Genomic DNA, 10,000 nt, shown 5'->3' with positions numbered 1-10,000 from the left:
TAGAAATGCTATGTGACAAGGTGGGAATGGTGAGAGGGTTTTGTTATTTGGGAAATAGGGTGGATATAAGTGGTGGATGTGAAGCAGCTGTGACAGCAAGAGCGAGACTTGACTGGGTGAAGTTCAGGGAATGTGGAGTATTGTTATATGGGAAAAGGTTCTCATTGAAGATGAAAGGAATGGTCTATAGGAGTTACGCGAGAGCTGCAATGCTGTATGGGAGTGAGACATGATTAAGGAGAGAGAGAGATGGCAATTTTGAGAAGGACCAAGAGTGCAATGGTGAGAGAAGTGTGTGGAGTGAAGTTGTTTGATAAGATAAAAACTGAGGACTTGATGGGGATACAGGGGCTGGAGGAATTGGTGGAACAGCTAGCAAGGGCGAATGGAGTACAGTGGTATGGGCATGTATTGAGAATAGATGAGGAGCATGTTCTGAGGAGAGTGCTTGAATTTGAGGTAAATGGACTGAGAAAGTGAGGTAGACTGAGAAAATGTGTAGGGGACAGTTGGAGGAGGAGATTGGTGGGGAGTTGGCTTGAGAAGGGAGGACGCCCAAAATAGGGCGAGATGGTGTGAGGGTGGCTGCTATGGCACTGAAGTAGATCCAGCCACCCCGTTAATGGGGACAAAACCTGGATTTAAAACACTGGATGACTGACTGACATTATATGTAAAACATACAGAATACAATCTCACATGACAACTAGCACACTTTGTAGAGAAATTGCTGTAGTAAGTATATATAATGTCAATTTAAAAGCTTTTTAGCTGATAACTCATAACTGACATTGAACCAAGTTGAATATTGTAAAAACCATCTGCTGCAAATATTTTAATGGTATGAGAAATATTTATAAAAAAAAAAAAGGGTGAGATAAATTTATTTCTGATGTATCTTCTCAGTGAAATTGTATTCTCAGTTATTCTAAAATAATAATTCTTGTATTCACAGTATCAGTATAACTATCAATAAATAATAGATAACAGGCTGGTTTTGTTAGGAATATAGTAGAAAAATTCAATGAAAAATTTTGCTTCAGTTTTCAAAAATCAACTCTTAATTCTTGAGGATTTGAATTGTTCCAGTTTATGAGTTTAATCATAAGCCACTCTCTTGTGTCATTCCGGTAATTCCTTGTCATAATTTTCACTGCCCACAGAATTGTTCGCATGCCAAACAAAATGCTTAGCAGCATTTCATCTACCTTACATTCTGAGTTCAAATTCTACCTATGTTGACTTTGTCTTACATCTTTTTGGGGTCAATAAAAATAAATACCAAGTGAGTGCCGGGATCATTGTAATCTCCCACAAAATTTCAGGCCTTGTTCCTATAGCTGAACAAATTATTATTATTATTGTTGTTGTCATTAGTGTAAGGCAGTGAGCTTGCAGAATCATTAGCATGCTGGGCAAAATGCTTAGTGGTATTTTGTCCATCTTTATGTTCTGAGTTCAAATTCCACCATAGTTGACTTTGCCTTTCGTCCTTTAGGGGGTCGATAAATTAAGTACCACTGAAAGAGGACCTGGCAAGCCAAGTGAAATCGTAGCCATGACCTAGGCCAGTGTCACATAACCAGCCCATTTAAGAGTACCCTTCAATCAATGGGAAATATGCTGTGCTTGAGAAGACCTGTTGAATCAAGTGAAATCATTGTCATAGCTGGTGCCAATACCACCTAACTGGCACTCGTGGTCGGTGCCACTCCCAATGGACTGGCTCCTGTGCCAGTGGCACGTAAAAAGTGCCCACTACATTCTAAGAGTGGTTGGTGTTAGGAAGGGCATCCATCTGTAGAAACCTTGCCAGATCAGATTGGAGCCCGGTGCAGCTCCTGGCTTGCCAGTCCTCAGCTAAATCATCCAACCCATGCCAGTATGGAAAGCGGACATTAAATGATGATGAAACACTAGAGTTGATGTAACCGACTAGTCCCCTCCTCCAAAATTTCAAGCCTTCTACCTTTGGTAGAAAGGATTATCATTATTATTTGAATCGTTGAAGCACTGGAAAAAATGCTTTATGGTATTTGTTGTGTTTTGTGTTTAAATTCCACTGAAGCCAATTTTGCCTTTCATCCTTTTGTAGTCAGTTACTGGGGTTGATTCTACTGACTAACCATCATCTTCCAAATTTCTGGTCTTGTGCCTGTATTAGAATCACTCATATTATTCCTTTTATGTTTCTTATTTTACATCTCATAGAGTCAGGTTCAAATCAATTCCTCAGTTGTACTCAAGGAAGATACTTGATTGACAGCACTCTATAATATGTGGGTTGTTTCCAACAGGGAATTCTTCTGGACTACGTACATATTGATGTTACATGGGATTCAGTCTGTTAACTTTTCCATTCGCTTTTCCATGAGTCCTAGAGCTCTGGTGACCATCATCATCATTATTTAACATCCATTTTCCATGCTGGTATGGGTTGGATGGTTTGACTAAAAACTGGTAAGCTGGAGAGCTGCACCAGGTTTTGATCTGATTGGTATGATTTCTACAGTTGGATGTCCTTCCTAGCACCAACTTCTCCAAGAGTTTAGTGGATGTTTTGTACATGTCACTAGTGTGGGTGCCAGTTATGAAACACCAGCATTCGCCACAACTATGATCTCACTTGGCTTGACACTTCTTCTCAAGCACGGCATATTACCAAAGGTCTTGGTCACTTGTCACTGACACTTTGAGGCCCAAAATTCGAAGGGTGCCTTTTTATGTGCCACCAGCATGAGTGCCAGTTACACAACACTGGCATCAGCCATAACTGTGATACCACTTGGCTTGATGGGTCTTCTGATATTATTTGATATTCCCATATTACTCATCGCATTGATTTTGATCTACAGGTCTTTGTACGTGGTCAGATTCTCTGTGACTTTCACAGAAGTATTTCTTAGAGATTCCATTGCCAATGTCATATGTAGGTACTGCTTGTTGTTCTTGTCCTCGATAATGATGCCAAGCATTTTGGCTTTCATCTTTTACATCTCTGTAAATGAGCATGTCCCTGAGAAAGGTGACATCACCATTGTTGTTATGGCTATTATCACAGCAATGACCTTTTAGTATTTAGTTCCCTCTGATTACAGTGTGAGTTCAAATCACGCTAATTCTTTTCTTCCTTTAAGCCTTCAGGGTAGATCAAATAAATTATCAGTCATGTACAGGAGTCAATCCAGTCAACTTTTAGCACTTCTCTGCAAATATATGGTATTTGTACTAAAGTTAAAAATATGAATTGCTGTGTGCACCACAACTTCCTCCTTTGTGGTCTGTGTTTGTTTATTTATTCGTTTTCCAAGTTGCTTACACAAGAGAATTTATTGACATATCTCAACACAGAGATTGTATTCATTGAAACATAGAAATACTTATTTTAAAGTATATTTGATCTTAATTTTAATCAAGTATGTGTCTTCCCTTGAGATCTAGAAATGTCTATTTGTCACTTTACATCTTGTGCTTAAAACATTCAGGAAATGTTGAACCAAAGGAAAGAAAAATGTGTTGATATTTCTTTAGTGCTTTCTTTTTTTCTTTTCTTTTCTTTTCAACATCATATTCTTTAGGTTGGTTTCTTCATCATTTGACTTTTTTTTTTTGGTTCCATTCATTAGGGTAAGTTGGAGAACTTGTGTGAAAATATAATAGAAAACAGGAGCTATGTTTATAGGGCTAGTTGATAACTGGGACAGACTGAAAGAGTCTGAATATTATTAGTGAAAAGATGAAAATACCTAAGTAGAAACGGAGTTCTAGAAGGATCCAGTTTTGGAATGAGATTTAACCCCAAGTCAACTCTGATTAAATAGATATATGAACAAATGCACTCCAGTAATGACCACCACATCTTTTTTACATGTGCTGGAAACCCCAGACCACATTATCCACCACCCCCATCCATTTTTAATGACAATAAGCCTGTGAATAGAAGGAAATTTAGCTGTTATTTCAAGCAAATTCAGAGACCACATAGAGATTCCCTCAGGAAGTGAAACTGTGTTGGAATGGAAGTAAAAATTAGTATGAAATATGTGAAGACTGGCAAATCCAGAGGAACAGTCTATTACTGTAACAAGAGGAGTGACTAGGTCTGAAGTGATGTTCCAGAAATATTATGGTTGGAAAATTGGTTTCTGTGTTTAAAGTTCTTACAAAAACAACAGTTACCATAATCTAAAGAGAAAATATTGTCGATGTTTTATTCCTGTTTTTTTTTTTTGCTTTGTTTTGTTTTGGTAATAGATGTAAACTTAATTTATTGCTTTAATAACTCCTTTGATGATTTTTAGTGATATAATGATATTTACTTTAGAAAAGCTCATTGGAGGATTGTTCCATAGAATCTGCTCGACTGGGTCTGACCCCACCACAAACAATCACAAACACAAACTTAACTGTATCAAACATAGCTACTGCATTTTGTCAGTAAAATACCACATTACTTCATTTTAACAAACACACACACGCATGCACACTGTATTTTTCAGTATTTACACCCCATTTGCCAGCAAAAAAATATCTCATCCATTTTATAAGATAAGAATTTTCGTTTTACTTTTCTTCTTTACCACTCTGCTGGTAAATGTTTAGAAGAGGTAAACGTTCAAGTAACTCTTCCCAAAATCATATGCCACTTGAAATTCTCATCTTTCAATGCAAAAAAATTTTGGTAGTCTAGTGTCTTATCTGAGGCTATTATCTTCAGCACACTTGCTTTCAATCTATTTTGCATGACTTTTTTTTTTTCTCTTCTTCTTTATGTCTTTTCTTATGGGTTATACTCTTACAGACACTTCTGGAAAGTTTTCAAATCGATACCAATTTTTTCCTACATTGTTTTCACTATGGAATTGAACCGATTTCCTTGCTGATATACATCCTATAAGTTGTTCTATTCTTTATCAGTTAAAGATCTGCAATCATTTAGAAATTATTATTATTATTATTATTATTATTATTATTATTATTATGTTTTGTGAGGGCTACTACAGTAGTGTGTGGGTTAAGCTTGTTTTTTGTATTTACACTGCAAACTTACTCAATTCCCTAACTGTTTTTCTTATGTCATTTATTCTTTTGGGAAATACTTCAATGTCTTAACTTTCCATTCACTAATAAAAGCAATGAGATTTCATATGGTTGAACTGAAAGGGTATTGGACAACCAGCTTATTAGTTTGGTGATCCTCTCCTATCATGGGCCCTGCAATGTGTCTATAGGCAAAACATTTATTTCTGGATAGGCTCAGTCTGTCTAGCTGAAAGTAGACACCCAGTGTCGTGTAATTTACCTCTCAATTTGATAACAAACATTTAACATTTTTCTGCAAGTGTTATGTTACAGAAGATTAAACTGAACTTCAATCACGTCACTCCCCATGATCACTTTTTCTTTGTTTACTTAATTTTTTTTTTCTTTTTTACTCTTAATAAACACAATCATCACATTTATCTAGTTTTCTTTCCGTGTAAGCTTTAATTGTACCAAATCAAACAGTTCTTCATTTGTTTAATCTGTTAGTAATAGTTTGTTATTGTGTATGGTTTGGAATATTCTGTTAATTCAATTAGTTGCACAAAGTGCTAAAGTAAGCGTATCATAGAAATGCACACTTTTAAATACTGATTTCTCAAGATTTGAATTTGTTACATTCTGCTTATAGTGATGCCTTACTGAAGCAAATAGTGTATATTTTGCCAAAGACACAAATTTGTGCTAATAATTAATTGTCTGTGTGTCTGTGTCTTAAATACACAATTATCTGGGAAGAGTGTACAATACAAGAAATAAAATTAATAGAGATAAAAATTGAAAACTGAAATTTCTCACTGTCATTGCTCAAAGTTTCGCATTAACTCTTTATGCTACAACAGTGTGAAATTTCAGTGTCTAATTATTGTTCTGCATGTATGCAGGCATAGCCAAGGGGTTAAGAATTTCACCTTGCAATTCTTTGGTCTGAGGTTCAGTTCTACTGTAAAACTTCTTCAGCTAGGCAGAGTGAAATTTTTGTAGGTGAAAGTATGTGGAATGTAGCTGTAATTCAAGATCAAACCTTGTCACATTATAGTACCACACTGATTCACCACCTTAGAATGAAGAAATATCAGCTTACTTGCAGACAATTCAGCCATGGAAAATCTGCATCTTAGAATTCTGTCTGATCCATGGGACAATGAGTATTAAAATGACAATAATGATGATGGTGATGATGATTCTGAGGATATCTTTTGTTTTTTATTTGTTTCAGATGATAGAATGTTGCCCAGTTAGGGCACTGCCTTAAAAGGGTTTAGCTGAACAAATTGATCCTAACACTTTTATTTTATGGCTTGATACTTGTTCTATCAGTTACTTTTGCCAACTTACTCAGCTGCAGGGATGTAAACAAACCAACCACCATTTACCAATAAGTGGTGGTGGTGGTGGTGGTGTTGAAACAAACAAAGACACACCACACAGACACACACACACACACACACACACACATATATGGGTGGCGCAGAAGTTATGAAGGGGTTTCAGTATTTAATACCTCGTTTATTTTGTTTAAAAATCTTGATATTTTAGTAGGTAAGTTATAGAAAAAGGAGTTGTGAAGGATGACATCCATTTTCCAATTTGCATAAACATTCTCGTTCTAAGGCGTTTTCCATAACAGCCCTTAACGTTTGTGGAACCAATGATCTTATTTCTGTCCTAATGTTAATTTTAAGATCTGCAATTGTTTGACGCTTGTTGACATAACTTTTTCCTTAAGATAGCCCCATAGAAAAAAAAAGTCTGGAGTAGTTAGATCTGGAGAACAAGATGGATCTTCTCTTACCAATTGTTGGAATCTTGTTGCATATTGTAATCTAGCAGCATAATCTGGTTCGTTCAGAAAAAGGTTCATTTTTAAAAAAATTCGTTGGAGTGATGTCCTGCAGACTCCATCTTGTCCAGAGTGTCTTCACATTGATGCTGTCAGGTCTTCTTCAATGCTCTCCCTCACACATCTAACCATGGCTTCATTTCTAATGGAGTGAGGTCTGCCTATTCTTGGAATGTTACTTACTGATCCTTGATCTTCAAAACAACCAATTAATCGCGTGACCATTGGTTCACTTGGACAATTCATTGTTCCATAATGACGATGATATGCTCATTGAATCTGAATTATTGATCCTTTGTTTTGGTGATAAAATTTCAATATATGTGTACTTTTCTTGGCTTAAAGTTTAGGGTTTTCTTCAAATAAATCTGAAATAAAATAAAAATTAGATAATTATTTAAAAAGTTATTAAATATTGAAACTCCTTCGTGACATCTGGCCACCCTGTATGTGTGTGTGTGTATATATATATATATATATATATATATATATATATATATATATATATATGTATATATATATATATATATATATGTATATACAACAAGGTTCTTTCAGTTTCTATGTAACAAATCCACTCACATGGTTTTGGTCAGCCTGTGACTGTAGTAGATGCCACTTGCTCAAGGTACCACACAGTATGACTGTTCACAGAACCATGTGATTAGAAAGTAAACTTCTTACAATACAGCCATGCTTGTGCCTATATATTTTTGTGTGTATGTGTGCATGTGTGCGCTTTAGTGTATGCACATGCATGTGTGTGCTTGAGTGTATGCACATGCATGTGTGTGCTTGAGTGTATGCATGTGAGGAATTTTCCTAAATTCAGCATATTTGAAGGCATGTGATTTTACAAAATGATCAATACCCTCTCTAATATTGTTTTAAAATATTGACACAAAGCCAGCAATTTCAGGGAGGGAGTAAGTCAATTATATCAGCCCCAGTGTTTAACTGGTACTTATTTTATTGACCCCGAAAGGACGAAAGGCAAAGTGCATCTTGGTGGAGTTTGAACTCAGACCGTAAAGACAGACAAAATGCTGCAAAACATTTTGTCCAGTGTGCTAACAATTCTGCCACTTCTATATTTAAGAGATGAGGAATTATGTACATTATTTACAACAAACAAGATGAGGACAAATATCCATCAAATGTAAATAATTCTGCCAGCTTGTCACCTTCTCTAATGTTAAGTAACGAAAAGTACAGTTGCTATGGTAGTATTTGTTTTAGTTGTTCAGTCTAACACCAGTAATATTACAAAATCTATCACCTGAGAAAATAATATAAGGATTAGGCATGGTTGAGCTTATTATAGAAGTGAACATTATTTCCTCTCTTTCTCTCTCAAGAGAAGAAGAAACGATGGGAAGACAGAGATGAGAGAGAGATAATCACTGCTATAAAAATCTATTGACTGTTGTTCATCAAATCGACTTAGTGTGCCTTTGTTATCTTTTGCTCAGAAACTGTACCCTCCATTAGTTATAAGTTTAACACAAACATGTGCCCACACACAAGCAGATACAATTTCCTGTTGGCTGTCTTAGATATTTCCTATTTTTTCTGTCTGAAGTGAGGATCAATAAAGAACGTGATTATTCTTGGACATCTTCACTCCTTTGGCTGCCAAACAGTTATGTACTTGTCATTTCTCCTTTATATCATACATTAAAATTTGAACAAATATTCATCGGTTTGGATATATCATTTCTTTCTTAAACTACAAGTAAATCGAATAGCATCAACAAACACATTTCCCATTTCATACTCTTTTTCTCTTTCATACTACCACTGTTGTTAGTGCTTTGATGATACTCTCTTGTTGTTAATAAGGAAAAGCTACTAAAATGCTATCTATAGTAGAAAATCTGGCTAGTTTTTTTATTTCTCTCTCTATTTTCACAAGTTCTGTTCATGTTTTTCATGTTCATGGTCTCTTCACATTCACCTCCCCAATTTCTATGCAATATATCACAGTATTGTTGAGTGCTGAATCGGTTAACTTTTCTCTTCAATTAAATACCAGTGTTTTTGAGATTCTAGAGAGCCATGTTACAAATATAATTTAGAGCAGTGTCTTGGTCCATGGACTGGTTTCATGCAAGGCAGTTATTTCCATGGACCAGGGGATCATGTTCATAACAAAAATAAAGTGAATTATTTAATTATTACATCAAGAATGGTTTCAAATTTTGGCACAGTGCTAGCAGTTTTTGAGGAAAGGGGAAGTCAATTACATCGATCCTTATACTTGATTGGTACTTATTTAATCAACCCCAGATGGATGAAAGGCAAGGTCAACAGCAGAATTAGAACTCAGAATGTAAAGATGGGACAAAATGCTTAACATTTTGTCTGGTGCATGAACAATTCTGTCAGCTTGCCATCTCAGTTATTATTACCTATATAATACAAATGCAATTATATCATACATTATTCATTTTATTTCTACTATTACATTGAAGTATATTTATATATATATATATAAATTTATTCTTTTTGTGTGTCTCTGTACCAAATGATCCATGGGCTGGTACTGGTCTATGGCCTGGTGTTTGGGGGACTCCTGCTTTAGAGATCTCGGCCAGTGTCATGAAGTCCTCATTTCCAATTCCATTAGAAATAACTGAATCTTTTAAATTTTCTTTCTTTGTGACCATTGAAGTGACATGTCTTCCCTAAATAAGCTCCTTGTTTTACTAGTAGCCATATATAACCACATAACCGTGCAGCTATGCAGATTAAACGCTTTATTTATTTTATCTGTTTTGGGTATGCATCATTTTGTGTTGAAGTCTGAGTACCAGTAATCATACTGTTTTAACAGGTTGACTTTATGCCTGCTTTGCATGAAATTCTAAAAACCTCAGAAAACAAATTAATCTGTTTTAAACTTACACTGATTTTCTTTATTATAATTTAATTTCATTTTTATTTTGCCTATTTTTTATTAGTTTGTTTTGGTTTATTTTGAAAATACTGGATATTTATTTTAGTTTCTCATTGTAATTTATGCTTTTTTAAATAATTTTCTTTCCTAAAATATCCTTCATATACATTCTTGCATAGCTCATTATATATATATATATATATATATATATATAT

General features: G+C 35.1%; 1 protein-coding gene across 9 annotated transcripts in view; it reads left to right on the top strand.

Moving 5' to 3' along the window:
• Positions 1-10,000, top strand: part of LOC106868354 (N-acetylated-alpha-linked acidic dipeptidase 2) — a 1,027,134-nt gene that overhangs the window by 390,744 nt on the left and 626,390 nt on the right. The gene's annotated exons all lie outside the window — the stretch shown is intronic.

This window comes from Octopus bimaculoides, chromosome 9 (genome assembly GCF_001194135.2).
Source record: "Octopus bimaculoides isolate UCB-OBI-ISO-001 chromosome 9, ASM119413v2, whole genome shotgun sequence".
Classification (NCBI taxonomy): domain Eukaryota; kingdom Metazoa; phylum Mollusca; class Cephalopoda; order Octopoda; family Octopodidae; genus Octopus; species Octopus bimaculoides.
Note: the sequence above shows the minus strand (reverse complement) of the source record. Positions and strands in the feature narration are given on the sequence as shown.